Source organism: Heterocephalus glaber, unplaced genomic scaffold (genome assembly GCF_053883595.1).
Source record: "Heterocephalus glaber isolate CG9 unplaced genomic scaffold, H.glaber_assembly_v1.0 deba00001613, whole genome shotgun sequence".
Lineage (NCBI taxonomy): Eukaryota > Metazoa > Chordata > Mammalia > Rodentia > Bathyergidae > Heterocephalus > Heterocephalus glaber.
Window position 1 is genome coordinate 5,522,550 of NW_028258384.1, and position 13,201 is coordinate 5,535,750.

The window sequence follows — 13,201 nt, forward strand, 5'->3', positions numbered from 1 at the left end:
AAACAGATGCAAACAGATTTCCAGGAGATTAAAAACTCCACTGAAAGTCTATGCAGCAGAATGAGCCACTGTGAGGACAGAATTTCAGATATAGAAGACAAGATTGCAATTAGTGACCAGGAAAAGAAAAATTGCTTTAAAATTGAAAGAGACCATGAGAAATCAATCCAGCAGCTGCTAGATGATGCAAAGAAGAATACCATAAGACTGATTGGAGTCAATGAAACAGGAGAGAGTGCAGATGACATAAACTGTTCACAGAAGTTATGGCAGAAAATTTCCCAAGCAGGGGAAAAGAACTTGACGTACAAATAAGTGAGGCATATAGGACTCCAACTAGCCTTGATAAAAAAAATCTACACATAGGCATATAATTGTTAGGATTCCAAAAACCCAACAGAAGAACAAAGTTCTACAAGCAGTTAGAGAAAAGAAACAAATCACATACAAAGGAAAGCCCATCAGAATCACAGCAGACTTCTCAATGTAAACCCTCAAGGCAAGAAGAGCTTGGAGTGATGTATTTCAAACCCTAACGGAAAAGAACCTCCAACCCAGACTGATGTACCCTGAAAAACTATCTTTAAAATTAATGAAGAAATAAGATACTTTCATGATAAAGAGCACCTTAGAACTTCATGAATACCAAACCAGCACTCCAAAAAATTTTAGACAATGTCCTAAGAAAAGACAATGAGGATCACAACCCCAGGAGGCCCAGCAGAATGAATCCACTGGGCATGACAAATTAAACACAAAGCGGGAGAATCCAACAAAAAGAAAAAGTCATGACAAGGCTTTTAAAACTTTTAACTTCATCTCCCTAATGAGTGTATAATTCAATCATGTTAATGTACTGATTAGTATTTTTCTGATTCTAGAGTTGCACACCTTTCCTTGTGCTGTACTGGCTATTTATCATCTTCTTGTGTCTACTTTTTAATTGGGTTGTCTATTAATGATCTGTAAGCATTCTTTATATATTTTAGTCATAGGTTATATGCATTGTAAGTATGGTCTGTTTAAGGACTACTTTTCATTTTAACGATGTCATTTAAAGTTCTAAATTTTGATGGAATCTCATCAATTTTTTTCTTTTATACATCATGTTTTTTTGTATCCTAGGAAGTTCTTGCCTACCCTAAATTCATAAATATTTTCCCTTATAATTTCTTCTTAAAGTTTTATACTTTTAGGCTTTTATATTTACGTTCATAGATCCTTTCAAGTTATTTTTATGTATGGAAATAAAGGGTTGAGGTTAATTTTTTATATATGGATACCAGGTATTCTAGTGCCATTTGCTGAAAACTGTCTTTTCCTCTGCTCTTGAATTGAGTTTATATTCTATAAAATGTTAATGTTAAATAATCTTTCAAAACTCAGTGGACCATATATGTGTGGTTCTATTTCTAGATCCTCTGTTTTATTCCAATGATCTATATGTCTTTCCTTACACCAACACTGCCTTGATTACTGTAGCTATAGAGGACGTCTTAAAATTAGGTACTAAATGTCTTCCAACACTTTTTTTCTTTTTCTTTTTACTTTTCTAGGTCCTTTGTACTCCTATGTAACTTTTAAATTTCAATATCCAATTCATTTATAGCAAGTATACATAGACCTGAATTTTCATATATACCTTGTATTTTCTAATCTTGCTAAATTCAAATACAAGTTCTAGGCGCTCCTCGAGATTTCTTAGTATTTTCTCTGTAGATGATCATTTCATCTACATATAAAGATTTTGCTTTGACCTTGCCAATGCTATCCTAATTGTGTCATTTTATTGCCAAACTATTTTGGTTTAGGCCTATGTTTTAAAGTTTAATGGACAGATGAAGAGTAGACATATCTGTCCTGTTTCCCACCTTAGGGAGAAAACATTTTATCTTCTCCATTCACATAAGGCATTTTTGCTGGAAGTATGTAGTACATGTCTTTAAGCTGTTCAGAAAGTTCTGTTCTACTTCTAGTCTCCTGATAGCTCTTACCATGAACAGCTGTAGAATGTAGTCTAGTAATTTTTCTCCAACTAGTGACAGGATCATATGGCTTTTTCCTTTCCTGTTAAAATGATGACTTCTGGGGGTGGATCTTCCAATGCTGAGCCAACACTGCCATCCCTATAATAAAACCACTTTCTACATACTGCCAGATCTGACTTCTAATAGTTGGTTTTGTTAAGCAAATTTCTATCTACGTTCGTACATTTTTCTTCTATTATCTTTATCCAGTTTTAGGATTAGCACAATGTTGATTTCCTACAATGAGGGGAGAAGTGTTCCTTTTGTTTTCTGTTTTAAATGTTTGATGTAAGTTGTTGGTTAAAATGTATACGAGCCTGTTGTTGTCATATAGATAGGTTTTCAAGCTAGGAATATACTTTCTTTAATAGGTGCTATTCAAATTTTATATTTCCTCCAGAGTTAGTTTCATTAATTTGTCTTCCAAGGTAGTTCTTAGAAGTTGTCAAATTTATTTCAAAACAGATTTTTGTAATATGCTTTCTATATCCTTTCAAATTCTGTAAAATCTGTGGTAATGTCTCCTAGATCTTGATATGGTAATTTTTTGATATTATAATTTTTAAAATGTGTAATTGATATTGTGTAATAGGAAGTAAAGGTCTAAAGGAGCAGGGGAAGTGGAAGGGGTAGGGGAAAGGAAAGAAGGGAAAAGAAAAAATATGAGAAAAGAAAAAAATGGAAACAAAGGCTTTGCAAATAGGGAAGGGTGGAGGGGGTGAAGGGAGGGCAGGGGAAGGGGAACAAAATAAGAACCAAGATACTCATGTAATGGTACAAGATCCCAATGATGTATGTAACTATTTTATACCTAAAATGTACCAATAAACTTAACGGGGGGGGGGGAAGAAAAAATCAAAAAGAACCTCTTCACAATACATCATAGTCAAAATCCCGGAAGTCCAACACAAGAACAGAATCTTAAAAGAGGTTAGAGAAAAGCAAAGAATTACTATTTACATCAGACTTACGGTAGACTTATTTTTTTTGATAACATTAAAATTTTTTTTATTACTACATGTTTTCAGGACATCATCTTAATTCTCATTCCCTTTCCCCTCTCTGCTCTTCCTCCTTATGGTAGACTTATTAACACAAGCCTTAAAGGCCAGGAGAGCTTGTAATGAAGTATTTCAAGATCAAAAGAAAATTTCCAACTCAGGCTGACATATCCTGCAAAACTGTATTTCAAAATTGATGGAGAAATAAGATAATTTAATGATAAAGAGCACCTAAAGAAATTCATGACCATGAAACTTAGCACTCCAAAAAATTCTCCAGGATATCCTAGAATGAGACAATGAAGCTAACAATGACAAAAAGTCTGATAGAATGAATACACTAGGTAGGATAAGGAGTTAAGTAGAAGGGAAAGAGGAAATTAACATCAGAAAAATAAGGCAATAATATGAATAAGTCAATACTTATTAATAATAACCCTCAATGTAAATGGTCTCCATTCCCCAATCAAAAGACACAGACTGGCAGAATGGATCAAGAAACAAAATCGAACAGTATGCTCCATACAAGAAACTCATTTAGCTGAGCATTGTGCATGCCTGGTAATTCCAGCACTCAGGAAGCTGTGGCAGGAGGATTGTAGCAAGTTCAAGGTCAGCATGGGCTACACAGTGAGTTCAAGGCTAGTCTGAACTACATATAAAGACCCTGTCTCAAAAAACAAAACAAAATAAAAAGAAACACATTTAATCAATAAACTCAGACTAAAAATCAAAGGACAGAAAACAGTATTCCATGCAACAGGAATTTAAAAGCAGGTGTAGCTACCTGATATTCAGATGAAATGGGCTTGAAGCTAAAACTGATGAAAAGAGGCAAAGGAGGTCACTACATACTGGTTAAAGGAATAAACGAGTGGGAAGATACAACAATTATTTACATATATTCACCAAACAGTGGTGCACCTAACTTCATAAAACAAGTACTAGTAGACATAAAAGATCAGATAAAAATTGGGGCCGGGGATTTAGCTCAGTGGTTTCACCACCTGCTGTGCAAGTGCAAGGACCCGAGTTCAATCTCCAGTACAAAAAAAAAGAATCAACACAATTATAGTGGAGGGACCTGAATACCCCACTATCACAAATAAATAGATTGACCAGACAAAAATCAAGAAAGAAATATTGCTGTAGTACGATGACTTAACCTTGGGGAAGATAGCTTGAAGGGGCAAAGCTGGATCATATGGAATTTCTAATTTCAGTTTTTTGAGAAATCTCCATGCTGATTTCCATAATGTATTAGTTTGCATTCCCAGCAACAATGCAGGAGGGTTCCTTTTTCACCATGGCCATGCCAACATCTGTTATTGTTTGATTTCCTAATGATTGCCATTTTTTTCCTAAGATGGATTTTTAGCGTTGTATTAATTTACATTTCTCTAATGACCAGAGACGTTGAATATTTTTTCATATTTTTTTGACCATTTGTATTTCTTCCTCTGTGAAGTATATGTTCATTTCTTTTGCCCATTTCTTGACTGGGTCTTTAATTTTAGGTGTTTAATATTTTTGAGTTCTTTATGTATTCTAGATATTAGTCCTCTGAGGAGTAGCTGGCAAATTTTTTTCCCCATTCTGTGGCAATACATGGATACCAATGTTTATAGCAGCACAATTCATAATAGCTAAATCCTGGAAGCAGCCTGTATACCCATCAACAGACGACTGGATACAGAAAATACGGTATCTATATATAATGGAAAACTACTTGGCTATAAAGAATGACACATTTGAGACATTTATAGGAAAATGGTTGTACCTGGAAAATATGTTGAGTGAAATAAACCAGACACATACACTTAAATACCATATGGTATCTTTCTTTTGAGTGAGGCAAAATATGAACAAAGAAAATGATAAAGGATGGATAGAAAGGGATAAAGGGACAGATCTCTTGCAAATAGAGAAGTGATCCAGGGGGAAAAGGGCAAGGGATGAACAGGAAGGGAAGGGAAAATAATAATAAAGATATGCCATGTACAAGAACCTAATAATACCAATTAATGTAAACTCTATATGCCATAAAATGAGCTAAGATAAATAATATAAACAAGTATAAAAAAGGGGATAAGTGAACTGGAGGAGGAGGGGAAGGGTGAGAGAAGGGGAAAGGAATTAAAAGAAATGAAACAAGTTGTAATATGTACATGTAACCACTCCCCAAGATGATTGTAAACTGCATGAATTACAAATATGTACTAATAAAAAAAATCAGAGTTTAACAAAACCTTTGAACAAATAGACTTAATAGATATCTACATAGTGTTCCATCCAACAAAAGAATACACATTATTTTTAGCAGCACATGGAAATTTCTCCAAAATAGACCATGTACTAGTCAATAAATCAGTCTTAAGTAAATGTAAAAGAATTGAAATTATACCACATATATTATCAGGCCATTGCACAATAAAGTTAGAAATTAATGACACAAGAACACACAGAAATTATGCAAATGCATAGAAAGTGAAAACCACACTCTTAACTAAACAATGGGTTACAGAAGAAATCAAGGAAGAAATAAGACAGTTTCTAGAACTAAATGATAATGCCAGTACAACATAACAAAATGAATGGGACAGAATAAAAGCAGTCCTAAGAGGGAAAAGCTATAGTTGTGAATGCCCAGATCAGAAAAAGAGAGTGAGTCCAAATAAATACCTAAGGATGCATCTCAAGGTCCTAGAAAAACAAGAACTATCCAAACTCAAAGCTAGTACAAAGAAGGAAATTATAAAGACCAAAGCAGAAATCAATTAAGTTGAGACCAAAACAAAACAAAACAAACCCCAGGGCTGGGGATTTAGCTCAGTGGCACCCATCCTACCTTGCAGATGCAAGGTCCTGAGTTTGATCCCCAGTACTGGAAAAACAAACAAACAAACAAACCCAAAACCCAAACAATTAACAACTCTCAGTTTTTTTAAGGAATAAAAACAATAGACAAACCCTTAGCCATTCTAATCAAAAAAGGAGAGAAAAGACCCAAATCCCAAATCAATCAAATTAGAAATGAAAAAAGGCAAAATCAGGACACTGCTGAAATTAAAACATTAACATCTACTTTGCAAACTTGTATGCCAATAAATTGGAGAATTCAGAAGAAATGGATAGATTTCTAGATATATGTGAATTACCAACATTGAACTAAGAAGTTTAAAAAACCCTGACTAATCCAAAAACAGGCAATGAAATCAAAGTAGTAATAGCCTGCCAACTAAGAAAAGCCCAGGTCCAGACAGGTTCACTGCTGAATTCTACAAAACCTTTAGGGCAGTTCCAACACCAATACTTCTCAAGTTTTTTAATGAAATTGAAAGGGAAGGCCCTACCGAGGTCCTGAGTCATGTGGAACATGCCGAATCAGCCTGTGCCCCGGCAACAATCCACTGGACGCCCCCCAACTCCTCTGTACAACCATGTGGTTCTACACTACAAAGATGCAGAGGACACCGGACCACCAGACCACGGTACTGAGTCCCGCTGCTCCCAGCCCAGAGGTAGGGGTTACTGAACTGCCATCCCACTGCTCCTGGACCAGAGGAAGGGGCTTCCCAGCCACCATTTCTCCCGCTGCTCCCAGCCCACAGGAAAGGGCTTTTGGGTCACCATCCCTTTTGCTGCTCCTGACCCCTGTCCCACCTCTCCCAGCTCACAGGAAGTAATCCCTGCAGGCGCCAACAGCCCCCCGCCCCAAGTCACAATGAGAAAACATGTAAATAAGTCTCAAAACCAGACTTCCAGATCACCTACAGCAACCCAAAAGGGAAATGAGATGGAACACTCTGATACTCAACCACCTGGACCCACTGAACTGGCAACAAAAGGGGATCTGGAAAAAATGAAATCAGAAATAATTTCTCAGATAACAGGAGAAATTGTGCTCCTAGTGCAAGACATGATTAATAAATCTAGAGAGGAGCTGAGAAACATGATGGAATCCTAACATAGGAAACAAATGGAATCCATAAAACAGATGCAAATAGATTTCCAGGAGATGAAAAACTCCATTGAAAGTCTACACAGCAGAATGAGCCAATGTGAGGACAGAATTTCAGATATAGAAGATAAGATTGCAATTAGTGACCAGGAAAAGAAAAATTGCTTCAAAATTGTTAGGGAACATGAGAAATCAATCCAGCAGCTGCTAGATGATGCAAAGAACAATAACATAAGACTGATTGGAGTCGATGAAGAAACAGGAGAGAGTGCAGATGACATAAAAAAACTCTTCACAGAAATAATGGCAGAAAACTTCCTAGCAGGGAGAAAGAGCTTGACATACAGACAAGTGAGGCATATAGGACTCCAAATAGCCTTGATCAAAAAATATCTACACATAGGCATATAATTGTTAAGATTCCAGAAACTCAACAGAAGAACAAAGTTCTACAAGCAGTTAGAGAAAAGAAACAAATGACATACAAAGGAAAGCCCATCAGAATCACAGTAGACTTCTCAACACAAACCATCAAGGCAAGAAGAGCTTGGAGTGACATATTCCAAGCCCTAAAAGAAAACAGCCTCCAACTCAGATTGATGTACCCTGCAAAACTATCTTTCAAAATGGATGGAGAAATAAGATACTTTCATGACAAAGAGCACCTTAGGAACTTCGTGAATATCAAACCAGCACTCCAAAGACTTTTACACAATATTCTAGGAACAGTCATTGAGGATCACAACCTCAGGAAGCAAAGCAGAATGAACCCATCCAACATGACAAGAAATTAAATGTAAAGGGGGAGAACCCAACAAAAAGAAAAAGTCATGGCAATGACAAGTCAATATGTTTCAGTTATAACCATCAACATTAATGGTCTCAATTCACCAATCAAAAGAAATAGACTGGCAGAATGGGTCAAGAAGCAAAATCCAACAATATGCTGCATACAAGAAACACACTTAAGTCAAAATGAAACTCATAGACTGAAAGTTAAAGGGTGGAAAATAATACTCCATACGACAGGAACATGAAAAAAAGGAGTAGCTATCCTCTTTGCAGATCAAGTAGATTTCAAAACAACACTGATTAAGAGAGACGAAGAAGGACACTACATCCTTGTAAAGGGAAGAATCAAAGAGGAAGAGATGACAATCATAAATATCTATGCACCAAACACTAGTGCCCGCAACAATATAAAACAAATACTAACAGACATGAAATGTCATATATGCACTAATACAATTGTAGTGGGGGACCTCAACACCCCACTGTCACAAATAGATAGATCAACTAGACAAAAAATAAGTAATGAAATACTAGAACTCAATCAAACTCTTGAACAAATGAACTTAACAGATGTTTACAGAGTCTTCCACCCCTCAAAATCAGAATACACATTCTTCTCAGAATGGGTCATTCTCAATGCACATGGGTCAATGCACATGGGTCATTCTCAAAAATAGACCACATACTCACACATAGAACATGTTTCAGTAAGTGCAAAGGAATTGAAGTTATCCCCTGTATATTATCAGACCATAGTGCGATGAAATTGGAGACCCATAGCAAAAGAAACTCAAAAAATTTCATAAACATGTGGAAATTGAACAACACACTTCTGAATAACCAATGGGTCACAGAGGAAATTGAAGAAATCAGACAGTTCCTTCAATTAAATGACAATGACAATACAACATATCGGAATCTACGGGACACAATGAAAGCAGTCTAACGAGGGAAATTCATAGCAGTGAATATGCATATTAGGAAAACAGAATGAGCTCAATTAAACAACCTGATGCTGAACCTCAAGCTTCTAGAAAAAGAAGAGGACAAACCCAGTGCTCATACAAGGGAGGAAATTATAAAGATCAGAGGAGAAATCAATACAATGGAGACTAAGAGAACGATACAAAAAATCAATGAAGCCAAGAGTTGGTTCTTTGAAAGAATCAACAAAATTGACAAACCCTTAGCCAATCTTGTCAGAAAAAGGAAAGAAAAGGCCCAAATCCATGCAATTAGGAATGAAAAGGATGAAATTACAACAGACCCAGCAGAAATTCAGAGGATCATCAATACCTACTTCCACAACCTATACGCCAATAAGATGGAAAACACAGAAGAAATGGACAGATTCCTACATACATATGAATTACCAAAGTTGAACGAAGAAGACCTAAAAATTCTGAACAACCCAATATCAACCAATGAAATTGAAAATGTAATTAAAAACTTGTCAACTAAGAAAAGCCCAGGCCCTGATGGCTTCACTGCTGAACTCTACAAGACATTTAGAGAGGAACTGCTGCCACTACTGTTGAAACTCTTCAATGAAATTGAAAGGGAAGCATTACTCCCAAATTCATTCCTGGAAGCAAGCATCACCTTGATCCCCAAAGCAGAGAAAGACACAACCGAAAAGGAGAACTATAGGCCAATCTCACTAATGAACATAGATGCAAAAATCCTTAATAAGATAATGGTAAACAGAATGCAGAAGATCATCAAGAAGATCATACACCCTGATCAAGTGGGATTCATCCCAGGGATGCAGGGATGGTTCAATATACGAAAATCAATCAATGCTATACACTATATCAATAGAGCCAAGGACAAAAACCATACGATTATCTCCATAGATGCAGAAAAAGCATTTGACAAAATCAAACATGCATTTGTGATAAAAACCCTACAAAAAATTGGAATAGTTTTCTCTACCTCAAACTGATAGAAGCCATCTATGAAAAACCAACAGCCAATATCATACTAAATGGTCAAAAACTGAAATCCTTCACACTAAAATCAGGAACAAGACAAGGATATCCACTATCACCACTCTTGTTCAATATAGTTCTGGAAACATTAGCCATGGCAATTAGACAAGAGAAAGAAATAAAAGGCATAAACATAGGAAATGAAGAAGTCAAATTGTCATTATTTGCAGATGACATGATACTCTATATAGAAGACCCCAAGAACTCCACCAAAAGTCTTCTAGACTTAATAACCAAATTCAGTCAAGTAGCTGGTTACAAGGTCAACACACAAAAATCAATAGCTTTCCTCTCCACAAATGACAGACTCACTGAGAGAGAAATACGGCAAATAATTCCTTTCACAATAGCATCCAAAAAACTGAAATACCTAGGAATCAACCTAACGAAAGAAATCAAAGACCTCTTCTCTGAAAACTATGGCACTCTGAAAAGAGAGATTGAAGATGATATCAGAAAATGGACAGGCATCCCCTGCTCCTGGGTAGGAAGGATTAATATAGTGAAAATGGCCATACTTCCAAAGCTGCTATATAGATTTAATAGAATTCCAATTGAGATCCCAGCAGCATACTTCATGGACCTTGAGAAAACAATCCAAAAATTCATTTGGAACAAGATGAGACCCAGAACATGAAAAGCAATGCTAGGTAACAGAGACATGGCAGGGGATATCACAATCCCCAACCTGCAACTCTACTACAAAGCTACTGTGATAAAAACAGCATGGTATTGGCAAAGAAACAGACCTGAGGACCAGTGGAACAGATTAGAAGATGCAGAAACAACGCCAGACACACTCAGCCATCTTATCTTCGATAAAGGAGCCAAACACCGGCTGGTTGGCTGGCCCGAGTCCAGGGCGCGGCCCTTCAGCTCTGCACCGCTCTGGGCGCTGCCATTCCCACCGCCGCGATGCTTGCTTGGCGAGGCCGAGGACTCTGCCATGGCCCCCGTGTCGAATTTGCACTTTCGGGACAGCGCCGGCAGCGAAGCCCCGGACGGAGGGGTCCAGAGCAAGGGCGCCTCCGGGAAGCTGTGGAATGGGAGCTGTTTCCAAGGTGTTCACAAGAGATAGCAGGGGCACAACAGGACACTGGAACGAACCCCCTAGAAGGCACAGATACACAGAACAGCTGCTGCTGAGGTGGACGGGCACAAAACCCCACCTGTTTCCTGGACCACACTGTCACAAGCAAAAGCCTTAAGTCATTGATGGAGGGTTAGCAAATATTTCCCCAGAATGCAGATACTGCTTTTGTGGGAGAAGCAGAAGCCAAATCCCTCAACCTCTGAGAGAAGGATAGTACACCCACTCAATCCCATGACAAAGCCAAAGACCCTTTATTTCTTGGAGGTTGGAGGTAGCAAAATACCTTCATTTGGAGGACAGTAGAAATTACTTTTTGGTACTGGGGATCGAACTCGGGACCTTATGCTTGCAAGGCAGGCGGTGGAACCACTGAGCTAAATCCCCGGGTCTCAGCAGAAATAATTTGATACTATTACTTACTACCACTACTGGGGAAGGAGCAGAAAATCCTGCCTAAGACTAACCACTAATACATGAGGAAGAGAGCTGGGAATACTAAGAAAGACTCACTTCTAAAGGATGCTCAGGCACACAGGTGCACTGCCTAACACTGAGGCTAGGATAGGACAACAAAGATTGTGGGACAGTGGCAAGCAGAATTACTGTTCTAAAATTTCCAGGAGACTACATTGCTGAGAGTACCCCCACCCCCCACCCCACTAGGCCAACATCTGTGACTTGTACTGACTACATACTGCATGGGAGGAAGGACCCTGGGAAAACCTGAAGCCACACAATGGAGGCAGTGACCTTTGAGGATGTGTCTGTGAACTTCACCATCCATAGAGGAGTGGGTTTTGCTGAATCCATCCCAAAAGAAGCTCTACAGAGATGTGATGAGGGAAACTTTTAGGAACATAGCTGCTGTAGAAGGAGCCTGGGATATCCAGGAAGTTGAAGAAGAGTACAAAGTTACTGGAGAAATCTAAGAAATGAAGAGGTAGAGAAATGCTATCAAAATAGAGGTTGGAATCAAGATGAAGAAATATTCCTTTGGACTCCAGATGCTAATGTGGACATGAAACAAGCTGGTTTAAAACCGGCTGAAAGCTTTGCTTGCAGAAAGCCCCTGATTGGGCATTTGTCACTAAATGTGCCCACTGTAGCTCACACTGGACTGAAGACATATGAGTACTTGGGATCAGAAGAGAATCTGTGTAAAAGTAATGAACATGGAAGAACCTGTGTTAATTTCAGTCCTTTCAGAAGCATGCAAGGACAAAGACTGGAGAGAAACCCTATGAATATCCTCAATGTGGGAAATTCTACTCTGATCTTAGTGAAAGAACTCACCTTATAGATAAGAAAAATTTGAAAGCCTCTAGCACACCAAATGATATTCAAGATCCATGAAAGAAATCACAATGGGGAGAAACCCTATGTATGTAAGCAATGTGGGAAAGCTTTCAGTAGGCATCAACATTGTAAACAACATGAAAGAATTCACACAGGGGAGAAACCCTATGTATGTAAGCAATGTGGGAAAGCGTTTAGTACACAAGATTACTGTAAAATACATGAAAGAATTCACACAGGGGAGAAACCCTATGTATGTAAGCAGTGTGGGAAAGCTTTTAGTACACAAGATTATTGTAAAATACATGAAAATATTCACACAGGGGAGAAACCCTATGTATGTAAGCAGTGTGGGAAAGCTTTTAGTACACAAGATTATTGTAAAATACATGAAAGAATTCACACTGGGGAGAAGCCCTATGTATGTAAGCAATGTGGGAAAGCTTTCAGTAGACAACGTTATTGTAAAATACATGAAAATATTCACACAGGGGAGAAACCTTATGTATGTAAGCAGTGTGGAAAAGCCTTTAGTACACAAGATTACTGTAAAATACACGAAAGAATTCATACTGGGGAGAAACTCTATGTATGTAAGCAATGTGGGAAAGCTTTTAGTACACAAGATAATTGTAAACAACATGAAAGAATTCACACAGGGGAGAAACCCTATCTATGTAAGCAATGCAGGAAAGCTTTTAGTATACAACGTTATTGTAAAATACATGAAAAAATTCACACGGGGAGAAACCCTATGTATGTAAACACTGTGGAAAAGCTTTTAGTACACAACGTTATTGTAAAATACATGAAAGAACTCACACAGCATTAATTCTATGCATGTAAAGGCAATGTGGGAAAGCTTTCAGCATTTGTGGTGTTTGCCAAAGACACTCATGATAGGGAGAAACCATATATATGTAAGCAGTGTGGGAATGCTTTCAGTACACACATGTATTGTCAAATACATGAAAGAAATCTCACTGGAGAGAAACTACATATGTAAGCCTATTTTGAAAATCCTGTGAAAATTTCTTTTA

The 13,201-nt window shown here is 37.6% G+C and overlaps 1 protein-coding gene and 1 pseudogene across 1 annotated transcript in view; one reads left to right on the plus strand and one right to left on the minus strand.

Moving 5' to 3' along the window:
- The window catches only part of Taf9b (TATA-box binding protein associated factor 9b), a 62,633-nt gene that overhangs the window by 30,932 nt on the left and 18,500 nt on the right, over positions 1-13,201 (minus strand). The window lies entirely within an intron of this gene.
- LOC147822470 (uncharacterized) lies at positions 11,533-13,139 on the plus strand (annotated as a pseudogene).